Here is a 13244-nt window from a genome sequence, read left to right as displayed (position 1 = left end):
GCAGAATTGCGTTGCAAGACTGTGAAACGGCAGCGCTGGGAGAACTAAGCCAAGCGTCAGGTCAACCTTGCAGCAGGTTTTAGCATATGTAGATCCAAACGTGCGCGCAAGAATATAGTTCCACTGAGACGGGTTCTATTCCGACACAACTGCATACTTGCAAGGAAACAGTTATTTAATTTGTAATATACAGACAAAATAATACATTGATTAGCAGGTATGGACTTAATTGGTTGCAATCACTGTGCAGACGAACTTAGAACCGCAGATTCGCCAACTCGAATCTGTATTGCGTTGAAGAGACATTGAAACTTTAGAGCGAGTCGAGCGAGACTGAATGCGTTGCAGAGCGCGTGAAATCGCTGATACCAGTGTTGCACATCCCACTATTTTAACCCTATGTTTATTGTAGAGCGGCGAGAATGGCTGAATCTCCTGTTCAGCGCGCGGTTTTACCCGAATGTTATTTTGGGCTTCATCCGAAAGCAAATGTTCTTCAAATTCAAGCAAGTTGTTTTAAATGCATAATCCTCCTTGCGGCAACAAGATCAAAGTAAAACAGGGCGTGAGGTGATTTGCCGTCAATGTGCACACGAATTGTATCACGGGTGTTGAATGATTTGCGGTTTGAGTTTAGCAAGAGGAAACGATTGTTTGTTGTTTGACGACAAAATAATCTCCGCGGTATTAAAATATATCGCAGTGAGAAGAAACATGTTTATTATTTGGACGAGACGTCCTTCAACTCGGTGAGTGGGGGAAGGGGGAATAAACCATGGAAGGATACCATCATGCAAAACCACCGCCAGGGCTGAAGAAACCGACGATGAGGGGAAGGGGGAGGCTTATTGTTTCACCCACTGGCGGCAATGAAAGCTTTGTTGAAGGCGCATATTTACTGTTCCGCGCAAAGAAAGGGAAGGGTGATTATCAGCAACAAATAGACAGACCAAGATTTGAATCCTGGTTTAGTGAAGTGATTCATAAATTGAAACCAGAGTAATAGCGACAGACAATGCACCTGATTGTATATATCACCAATAACAAATCATGCTTTTTTGGTGGTACAACTTGAAGTGCGTGTGTCTTACAGTAACGGATGTATTGCGAACGAAGCAACCAAGTTTTTCATAAATCTATTTCTTTCTAAACCAAAAACAATAATTTGTCATTAAATTCAAGAGGGGCCTATCGTTGTTTACTTTTATCTTTGTTTATTTTTATTTTTGCGTGCTCGAAATATACACACATGCTCTCATGTTTAGAAGTTGTTTCACTCTTATATTAATGACACATTTATTAAATAATATATGCGCAGAAAGTACTTTTAAAATGTTATGTTTCAGGAGACAAAGAGAAGCAAAAATACAATCCACTTGACATGCATGCGGGTTTTGATGTGTTGTGCGGTTGGCAATACTGTAGATTTTCTCGGTGTCTCCGATGTAAGCAGCTCGGCGGTTGAGGAAAGACTGGCACGGAAGATTCTGAGCTCAGTTCTCACGCGGATTGATACATAAAACCTGCTGCAAGGTTAACCTGACGCTTGGCTTAGCAGACTGCGTGTTTGGAGCTTGACTGGAGGGGAGGGAAGGAGGGGCTGTGGGCGTGGTTTGGACCTGCCAGGAGTTGGTCGGGAGAGCTGGGTGCTTAGACGAGACTCTCACGACAGCCCGGGCTCCCCCACCTCCTGCGCTAGATTGCGGTGACGCATGCGCACGAAGGTTTTTTCTAGTGGACGGGCGAAGTTGAGCGTCGTCGTGAACGTGGAACAAAACATATAACATTACCATCTTACTTATCGGGAAAATATGCCCACTGTTGATGAAATCATGCACATAAAATCACACTTCATATTCTTACATTGTAATAACAAATTAAAACACGTACCTGTGAATGGTGCCGTATCATTCAATGTGGGGTCCAAATGTTCATAAGTAATCTTTCAAGTGAACCACTGCATTCAACACACCGTTAAGTTGAAGTTGAAAGGTTTGTGATATTAACCTCACGATTTAAGAAAAATCTAGACGTCTATACACACATGTTCACTGTTTTTCACTCTCGTATCTAGACAATTTTATAATTATTATTCGATGAAGATTTGTTTCGGAAAAAGTGACCTGGCCAGGATTCGAACCTTCGGTATTCCGTGCCGAATTATGTACAATGTCCCGGTGTTTTATGATTAAAAATATATAGAGTATAACACAGATGTCTATACAAGTTTACTAATTTTCACACTCGTACCTATAAAATGTTGTTATAATCCTGTACAATGTCCCGATATTTTATGATAAAAAAATATAGAGAGGATAACACTTTATTTACAATTTCACACACGTCTAGGCACATTATTCTACGTTCAGTGATGATAACATTGTTGCTTTTCCGTCAAGTTTCAGCACTTCCTGTTCTGAGGGCGACTTGAAAGATTTTTTTGCAGATTTCTCTTTTTTTTTCTTTGAAATGAAGCGTATTTGGGGATCGATATTTCTGTTTGGGTTGCACTTTGGTGATACTGGTAAGGCTGATTTCGTTTTAGTGGCACTAATGATCCTTTTATGGATTTTTTGACAATATTTATTTCTTCAATGGATTTTATATTCATTAAAACAATAGAACTAAATTCTTTTAAAACTTCAGCCTTCTTTTTTTATATCATTTGCTTTAGACTCATTATTTCCCACTTCATTTAAGATTGCTTTTTTTCTGCAGATTGGACATCTTCAATGATGAGTGCATCTGAATCTGTTATTGCATCTGAAGGTCCACAGATAGAACCAACCAATTGACCGACACACTAAGTGTATATGTTTACACATGTTCCACATATGCTTCCGTCAATACATGTGCAAGTAAACTTATGAATGCAAGCATAGCAGTGTTTGCATATAAGGGAACCTTGACGATTGGGCTGAACAAGGGTAACAGTATACAACTGAAGAACCTTAGAAGATGAGGCAACGGTCAAACTATTGTCACAATTTATGAGCACAAGGCCAGAACTCATCTCCAAGGATTTATTATGGCGAGCTCGAAGATTTTTCAATTTGGAAGTTTGTTTTTCCCTTTTCAGTAATGATTAGACGGTCATACAATTTTGTCCTAATTAGCTGCATGATAGCGTGTATTGCTTTGTCCAGTCTCTTGATGGTTTTTCCTTTCAAAAAGAGATGTTTCAGTGTTCTGTGCATAGATTCCAGATGCATGTTTGTGTTGATTCCAGAATTTATTCTGTAACAGTAAGCCCAAATCTTGCAGCACTTCGTGTAGTTTTGTTGGAAATAAAATGAAAAATCTTTCTTGGCTTCGTCCTCAGTAAGTTGTTGCACAATAGTGTCTAACGTAAGCTGTAATGCAGTTTCATCTGTTTCCTGTAAAAGGGTCCTTAACAAATCGTATGCCTCTTTCTGTTTTTCTGAATCTTTAATTTTGGAGAAATTCTTCTGCCAGGCTCTAAGCACATGCCAAGTACAATACAGGCGTTTCTTTGGTTCGCCCATTATGTCTCGCCATGCGTTATAAAAAGTGTCTGCCATATCCGACATAAACACATTGCAGCTTATGTCGTCGACTTTTTGTTTCACAGGTTTGAAAAAAAGCCTCAGGCTTGTGGAATCCATTTTATTTGATATGAAAAAGGCACAAGGGAAGCCTTGCCTTAGGTTGTCAAGAACAAGCAACGTTGTCATTTCGAAGCCATAAGCATTCATGCCATGAGTGCTGTCGGCACATATGACATCTGATCCAAACTTCCTAAGTATTTCTTCTTGTGCCTCTGTCATTATTGCAAGACAGAGGCAGTTTTTCTTGCAGTTGTGGATATTCGAGTAGAATGACACCTTGTGGCTTCTACATTAGAATGCAGCTGTTTTCTAATTGTTTTCAGTTTCAACTCAAGCTTCCACGTTGACTGCATCATTGGAATGCCTAACTGCTTCACTATTCAAAGAAAAATCTCTCTCAATATTAAACAAATCATGTTTTGTTATCAGGTGTTTTCGCTTCAGTTCGTCTTTGCTCACGGAAGACCGCACATTTGCTAAAATGTCGTCATATGGCACTTTCATTGCAATTTTCGTGGCAATTTCTTTTCGTTCATCTAAATTTAAATATAAGTGAGCTAACTCATTTTTGTGGCATACATGTGTTGCACAGTATTCCACAAGGACCTGCCCATCTTCACGTGAAATTATCTTAATCCTCGAAGGACAGTAGGCATCAATTTTTGAGGAACCCTGTATTTTCAACTCTCTTTTTCTACTATCAGGTGAAACTTTCAGAGTGTAGAATTCAGACCGATGACACTGGAAAGTAACTAACCGTGATTTAGAAGCTAATTTTGTTTCTCCTCTGGACTTAACAAACAAAGTATTGTCGCAATCTTAAACTGCTCTCTTCCAGCTGTAGAAGTCAGAAAACGTAGTAAATTGCTTTGTTTCAATTTTCAGAGTGATATCATGGGCTTCGGAAATATGATCCCCAAAACTATGGTGATTACGAGAATTAAGGTGGCACACAGGACATTTGAATGTGTTGCTTTCTAACAATGGAAGCTCTTTGCAAGTCGTGCCCGGGATGAATATTGGAAAAATGCCGCCTCAGATTGAAACTCTTTTTAAATATTTTATCACACAAATGGCAGATTAACTGAGGTGGCATTCTTGTATTACGTAGACAAAATGATAAGAAAAAACACTCATGCACGCACAGCCAAAGAAAATTCACACATACTAAAGTTTTTTTCCTACAGAAGACAGATACAGAGTACAAGCACAAAAAAATACACATTTTCTTTATCAGAAACAACAGAAACCGCGCGCGGGAAGACATGTACCACTACCACCTCACCTCACACTTACGAACAGTAAAGAAGAAAACAATCACGCAGGCACAAAGAAAATACACACATACTAAATTTCCTTGCTATAGAAGACGCATACAGAGTAGAACCACAAAAAAAAAAAAAAAAAAAAAAATCATTTATGAGAAACAACAGAATCAGCACGCAGGAAAACACGTACGCGAAGCTCTCAATCGAACCTCCCACTCAACAGCTGACGCTAGCGCATGCGCGGACAGAGGAGCCCAGGCTGTCGTGAGAGTCTTGCGGTGCTTAGTCCCGACTCTCAATACGTGAGCACGGAAACGACCATTTCGTTATCACCCTAACTCGTGATCGGAGAGAAAATCGTAGTCCTGACTGGTCGTTAACGAGTGACGACTTCGGTGGCTTACGAGTTCTCGCTAACGACTGAGAATATAGCCTGTGATGCACTCAAAACAAGTTTGTCGTAGAGGCTACACCCAAAGAACCAATCAGATGGCGAGAATTAAAATCGAGAGTCATGAAGAATCGATCGATCTTCCTAAAAATTGATTGTGGTTTGTTTACTGTCTTATGAAGTTGCCCAAATGTCGAAATTGATCTTAAAACTGCACGGAAAAATAAATAGTGAGTTTATTTGAATAGATAATATTCATGTATGTGAGTGGCACTCCATGAGGATTTTTCGGAAGAAAAAATAAAACAAATCTATGCACTTACCAAATTAGCTAATAACGTCGAGACTTAAAAAAGAAAGAAAAAAGTTGTACAATGTTATGAATGTCCAGCCCAATATTTTTAAAGATGTAATAGTAGTTTTCTTAACTGCATAGAAGGCAGGGAGAGGGAGGGTTGTTTCTTTCAAATTTATTATGAAAAGAGGTGTTTCAAATATGTGGTATCTTCTCGGTCCAAGTTCCGATCGTTTAATTCAAAATTAATGGTGCAATGGTATTTTTACATGGCTCGATTTTTTATCTGTATTAACACATCGTTACCACACATTCTTTATAGTGATTTCTTTCTGCATTCGTGTGAAGAACGATTTTTCCCTTCCACACATACCTACATGATTGTTTGGGAGTATATATATATTGCAACATATTGAAGGTTAGGTTTTTCTTGGTAAATAATATTTTACGAAATTTTAAGGGCAAAAATACACACATATTCCTAAAATGAATGTTTTGCGTGTCTTTGATACAAATAGCTGATTGGTATCTTACGTTTTAGGTTAAGCAGGTTAGATTTAAGGCTCTTAGAATTAATAAAACATTCCCAAATACTTTCGTTGTAAGGTTGGGTTAGTCAGGTTTAGGGTTCTTAGCATTATAACAATATCTCTAAGTGAACAAAACATCCAGTCTCAAGCACAAAACTCCCTTCGAACCTTGATGAAAATCTGCTAAAACTCCATGTCTTACATAACCGGAAACCAAGATTGATTATTTGCTGCAAATCACAGCTACTCGTGTAAGTTCCTTTAAAAATCGAAGTATCTCGGGTAAATAATACTTTGTGTAGAATTTAACAGTTCTAATTCATTTCTCCAAGCTTCAAACTTACCTTCACATATTGTTTCCAGTATTCCAAACTACTTTCTAATACATCTATAAAATTTGCAAACATGAAAAAGAAAGAAAAAAGAAAAGAATATCATTCAACATTCGGAACTGTTGCCAACTTCTCTATTAATGGCAGAATATTGATTTTCGGTAGGTAATTGTGGGAGTTTGTGAATGAGGGCTGATTTTCTATGAACATTGTAGGAATATGTATGCATTTTATCCTAAATTTTCCAAATTTTATTTACAAAAAAAAAAAAAAATTGAAAAATCGAACGAACACATCAAACATTGGGAAATACAGGAGTTATCCATTGTTGACATAACATTAAAGTGCAAAAGCAACCTTTTGAAGTAATTCTTTTATGGCACATTCCTGGTAAATCCAGGTTCCTCCCCTCACTAATTCATAATTTATTGAATGGAGATGGAAGTATACAGAATTTCTTTGCATTACCAATACAAGTGTGATTTTCCTCAGTGAAATGTACAGAAAACATACCTCAAAAATGACAAAAATATGCTGTCATACAATGAATTTGCTAAAAAATATGCCTTAGGTTTTTTTATGCATTTACATGACAAATGACAGCATCATCATAGCATTCACAGAAGATAGGAAATTTAATTTGGTGTGGAGAAATAAGCTAGGATAAAAACATGACAAAAATCTGAGGCCTGTAAGGGGAAAAAAATCTGAACATGTACTTACTGATTTCATAAAGGTGCTTTGTCAAAAATGAAAATTGTTACTTCTGGAAGTTTATGACAGCCACACAATCTTCATTGTGACCTCAACGTATCTACTTACCATTCAAGTTAACATTTCTGGAGGTGTGAATATCCTTAGCTAGTTATATGCAATAGCTTATGGCAAGTTGTGAATATGCTTAACTAGATGGCACCTCCATTGCAGGAAGAACACAGTAATTGCATGACAAATTGTATGCTGTAACTTATTAATGCCTAACAGAACCAAGAAGTTACAGAACTGGAATTGTAAATTTACACAGAGATCCAAGTTGTGGAAATTATGGGAGTGCAATACGGAGTTTTTTTTTGTTTTTTTGGGGGGGAAACTGTGAGCATTGGCACATAATACCAAAGACATGTTTTTCCATTTCATAAATTTTCAGTCAATTATAATGTCTCTAACATGTAAATTTTGCATTCCTAGATGCTATTTAATGATTGGTACAACAACTATAATTCCTCAAAACTATTTATTCAGAGATGTGAAAAGATTTATGAATTATAATGACAATCTTAGTGTAGGATTTCCCTTACTCTCTGAGTGGAGTGGAGTTTTAAGTCCACTTTTGTGCACAGATAGGCTAATTGGGACTGGACCTAAAGTTTAAAGTAGGATCCGAACCACTATGCCTCACCAGTTCTCAAACTTGGAACCCCTTGATTGCAAAGCAAATATGTTACAACTATGCCATCGGGGAAGCACCCCTACCATTTGAAGTAGATGATGTAACAAAAATTACTGTGGATGCCGTATGCAAATGGAAATATGGCATCAAAAGGTAAAAATAATAATAAAAAAAGTATCTCAAGAGATTGAAAATGAAATCTGGAGTCCCCTTGATGTTGAGGTAATTAAGATTTGACTAATCTATTAATGGGGAGACTGTTCAAAGAAGTCCTCCCATTATTGACTATTGCAATATTGTTGTACGAGAACCAGATTGACCTAACTTAAATTTATGTAATTTTCACGAGTGATTATGTGAATATAAAAAAGTCAGTAATTTGAAGATACTTAAATCCTCTTTACCACTAATGAGAAAAGCTGGACATGGGTGAATCTGACTCCAAACACTGCTTTTTTAGAGTTACGTTCCTCTGGTTCTCACACGGCAACATATGACATGAGGTCGTCTTTATGCACAAAGAAGCTACAGTTTAAAGTGGTATCTGAACCATTAAGTGCCTCTGCTGAGTATTGAACATGGAATCCCTTGATTACAAGATGGCAACATGCAACATTTCCAATACACCAATGAAGAGGCTTGAACTGTCAGTGAGCAAATGAGTAAAGTAAACCAATTTCAGATAGAACAGCACTGAAAAATATATTTGCAATGAAACTTTTCTAAATCAAGTGGGAGGTGATTGTGTACATTATGAAACATGTATTCATGAAATCAGATACACACTGATGCAGACCTTTTGTACACAGAAAAGGCATAGTTAAAAAAAAAAAAATGACTACATGGGAACTTTACATGTAATATCAGCTTTTTAAAACTTTAGGAAAACCCTTTTGTGTGTTCTGTTACAGCTCTTGCAATAACAATCTTCTACAACAACAGACTACTTTATGGCAAAAGTAACTAAGGCAATGAAGTACATTGATCTTTCATAACGACAAACAAGGCTTAAAAACTGTTGCAAAGGGGAAGCTTTAAACAGAATAAAATAAACCTTTTCATGTTTCATCTTGCATATGAAAATATAAATCTCCTTTCTTTAAAGAAATATATTTTAAGGTAACAGCCATCCAAGCCATATGAAATGGCTGATGTGCATTTTACTGAAAAATTATCTGAAAATTATGGCTCAAGCAGAGTCCCAATCTTCAAAAAAAACTTTCCAGCAGGTAGTAAAAATAAATAAGTGAACCATTTAAAGTATTCAATAATCAAATGAAAGAAGTGAGGAATTGGCACTGCTAACAATATTGAAATAAAGTTCTGGTGTACCGTTACAATGTTATATTTCAAAAAGAATGTCACAGAAAACCTATTTTACACAAACTTAATAACATTAAAGCACATCTGAAGATTCACACACACACACACATGCAGAGTTGACAGTGGATGGGAAAACTGAATTTTCTTCCATCCCTCCATCTTTGAGTTTTGTTGCCATAGGAGGGCGATAGTGAAGCACCATGTTCTTTAAAAGACACCTCCATTTTTGTTTTAGGATGCCAATGGTCCATTACATTAGACAGCTATGCACCTCAGGAGTGTTTTCACCAGCACCATCTATTGGTGTCTTGACCCATGGTCCTCTGGATACCCACTGTTACCTGCAAAGATAAAGAAAGGCCTGTCCTGAGTTTCCACTGTAGATAATAAATATCCCAATAACAATTGAAAGTAACTTCACTCAAAAGATTTTAAAGGATCAGCAGGAATTCAAGCATTAACTTATGAGCACTTCTATAATCTATTCCTTTACTTCCAAAACATCTAAAGTGCACATATCCGGTGATGGTTCCCCCAGTCTCTTATGAAGAAACTGTATGTTAAATTTGGCAATCCTCTAAAGTGCCACATTTATAGAAATTTTGAGTACTTTTGTTCAAATCGCAATGTCAATGTTTGACTTCTAAAAATACGCAAGTGTTCCACAAAAGCTCTATTTCCATAGCAAATGGAATGTTGAACAAATGAGCATGTAATAGCCCCATCTAGTTGCTGCACTTTTTTACACTCTGTGCAGTGCAGGTGTATCCAGTGTCAAGAGTAGTGCAAGGAAATCACGTTCAACCAACTAGACGGAAAGCAGTGTTCCATTTAAGAAGATTCAACAAATGCCTGTCTGCTGCTTTGAACAGTCATTTGATTAGTTAGCACACACCACGTGACCATACACCAGTCCGAAAGGTAGTGCAGATGGAGCAGACACCAAATACACTACTTGACTCCAAATCTACAAACTTAGACAACTCAGTATTGCACCGTGCAACCAACTAGATGCTTCAGTGCAAAGAGAGTCAAAAAGTGCAGTCAACTAGACGGGGCTAATGTGTTATGACTCCTAGGTGTTTTATAAACTTGCCTACAACAAACGACGTTAGATAAATTTATCATCCTCAATTTACATTCTACAAATTCTATTACATTTCAATAATCTTGTTATTCATATCCAAATTAAACATGTATCATATTTAATCACATGCTCATTGTGTGGCAAACATTATAGATTATGCTAACTGTGAATGTTATGTGAAGGCTTCCATGTAAAGTATTGTCTGGAATAAAAATAGTTATATGATTTTATGAAATATTCACGTAACATTTCTATTAATAAAAATGCTTCCACATAAAATTGTCCCTAGCATGGTCTTGTATACTGGTAGGGTTTCTTCTTCTTCTTATTATTATTACTACTACTTGTATCTAAGAATAAAACGTTTTGATAACAATTGAAGAACTCAGAAATGTTTAAGTTTAAAATTTACGGTAAAAAAAGGTAAAAAAAAGGTAAAGTGTTCCCCTGTTCATAGCACCATGCCATGAAGGCGTATAGGGGGTGTGGGGGTAACGCCCCACACTTTCTTGATCCGGTCGTGAGTGGGGGTGATGTGATCAGCATCACGCCCCTGACCGCCTTTACCCCCCAGGGTTTCCCCCAGGTACCCATGTTATTTGACGCTGGGTGGGCGCTGGGGCCGCTTCCATCGTTAGAAAAGTTCCCGGATTTGAACCGACCGGGGATCGAACCCGGGGCCTTTAGCATGGTAGTACCGACTGAGCCACCGCAGCCAACCAAGAAATTTACGGATAATGCACATTTTGTAATAATAAAAAGGTGAGAGAAGAGAATACTAGACTTATTGTAGAATATAGTTAATTATGAAACAACACTGCACATGTATTCATAATACAGTAATGGTAATAAACATAGTACTTCACATCTTTAATAATGCAGTTCATATATGAGATGAGTGCAATTTAAATACTTCATGGAAAAATTATAAACAATAATTATTCCAGACTTAGAACATCTACATACCTAACAGCCAAGTGTTCCTTGTACCTGCCTTATTCTTATATTGACAAAAGTATCTGATGTTGGAATTCCTCGTGTGTCCACCCTGGATACCGAGAGTAGTCACAATATTTTCATTTTAATCGGCTATCTGCAAAAGAGGAAAAGTACTGTAACTTTTGCACAAATAATTGGGTTAACAAGTTGAGGTATTGATCATAATAAGATACTGCACAAAGTTAATGATTTTTTTTAAAAAAATATATATATATTCATGTTTTTCTGAATGAGAAATACCATCCATCTGATGTTACACATTACTCAGTTGTTTACTTCTGATTTATTTGAAAATAGCAACTGTTTTGAAAACCCCACAAATTCACCTTTTACTGTGTTCCAATAAAAAATAATAAAATATTAAAAGAATATCACTCTGGAACTGTTATTGCCACGAGCACCTTTGATTTGGTTTGTCTTAACAATTATAATTGTATTGTTTTGTCCATGCAAATGGGAATATGAGATAAAAAGTGATACAAATTTGTTTGCTAATCCAGAACTATATGGATAGTATTGAAAATAAACTAGCATGTTCACTTGCACAATATACCTACCTACATGGCCAGTCAGCCACTCATTTCAGCATTTATGTTTTATTACATTTTATTGTAGAAGCTGTCTAAAACCCACCACATGATGGATGTCAATAGGTGTTATTATAATGAAACAAAAATAATGTACACTATCTTACCTCCTTTTAACATCCAGCTGCTCTGCTTGTATCAATGGGAACTTCATCCATTGTGAGGAGCAATAACCACCATAGCACTGCACACTTGCTCTATACACTGGCTGATGACCTATAACCATCTGGCTGGTACCTCCATGTTGTGAAAATGAGAGCTTCTAGCACCTATAAAATTATTTCAGAAAAAATAAATATAAATTCTCTTACAAGGAAACTTCTATCAAACAGTTCCCACTGACTCAAAGATTTTCATGCTACCCACTATCAACACATGACATAAGGTAGTTAAACTGAGTGCATTCTGTTGATGGTTTCATATAGAAAAAAATATTTTCCCCTTTTCAATTGATGGTTATGAATACAGTATACCAAGTACCCCCTCCCATGCACACACACACACACACACACATATATATACATTACTAATGACATTTTTGTCACAAAAAAAGGTTTTCTCTCACCAGTGTCTGGGCAACCGAATGGAGTACTTTCACTTTTACTGGTGCTTAGGTGTTTAGGTTAGATTTTGTGATTACAATAAAAAAGATAATTTTACATTCCCGTCGTGATAAAAAAATAGATTTGGGATAAATTCTAACGTCCGTAACTCTGTAAATATACGTTTCTATGCCCCCAAGCTTCTGATATAGTCTTAACAACAGTTAATCTTTCCATGGGGAATTTTTCCTGGAAATTCGAGGGAGTACGTAATTTAGTACACTCGACCTGCAATTAATACAACTTAAAACATAGTGTCAAAATTTCCTTTAAAATCTTTATCAGTAACAGTAGTATAAGCCGGAGACACATTAAACTCGTTTGTTTTCAAATAAAAATAATTGCTACTTACCTCATATGCATAGCGGAAGATTTTTCAAGCTGGAAATCACTTTTTTTTTCCATGAAAAAAGCGTTATTTTTAACATTATAATCATTTATTGGTCGTTGCTAATTCGGCGGGCAAATTTTGACTCACGTTGTCTATCGTCAGCTGATGTGCAGTGTTTCAAAACTTATGAACTGATAAATTCCGCACAAACTATTCACAAAAGGTTTTTAAGCGAAAATTGAGGCTAGACTCTACGCCCTTATCTGCATGGTGAATGCTTCTTTGCGTTCGCGGTGCGCGATCGTGGTGCGGCACCCGGGATCTCTTCGGGTAAGTACCTTTTTCTTTTTACACTTTCTGTTCACGATAGCCCCACTATTCATTCACGGGGTCGAGGTATGCCTACGAGGTTAGGTTAGGCCTGTTAGGTTAGGTTCCATTAGCACTCATTTTACCCCTAAATATGTGCTTCATCATCTACAAAATTCCTCGGTACTTTCAATTGTGCATATCCGGACAACATCGGTTTTTCTCGATTTA

The 13244-nt window shown here is 36.9% G+C and overlaps 1 long non-coding RNA gene across 1 annotated transcript; it reads right to left on the bottom strand.

The window, feature by feature from the left end:
* Positions 1-9408: 9408 nt before the first annotated feature.
* LOC145979742 (uncharacterized) lies at positions 9409-12110 on the bottom strand. The gene is made up of 3 exons (XR_014440814.1): positions 11879-12110; positions 11152-11278; positions 9409-9439 (listed from the first exon to the last, which is right to left on the bottom strand). It is a non-coding gene; the product is annotated as an uncharacterized LOC145979742 (long non-coding RNA).
* Positions 12111-13244: the final 1134 nt, after the last annotated feature.

Source organism: Lepisma saccharinum, chromosome 26 (assembly GCF_977018435.1).
Source record: "Lepisma saccharinum chromosome 26, izLepSacc3.1, whole genome shotgun sequence".
Lineage (NCBI taxonomy): Eukaryota > Metazoa > Arthropoda > Insecta > Zygentoma > Lepismatidae > Lepisma > Lepisma saccharinum.
Note: the sequence above shows the minus strand (reverse complement) of the source record. Positions and strands in the feature narration are given on the sequence as shown.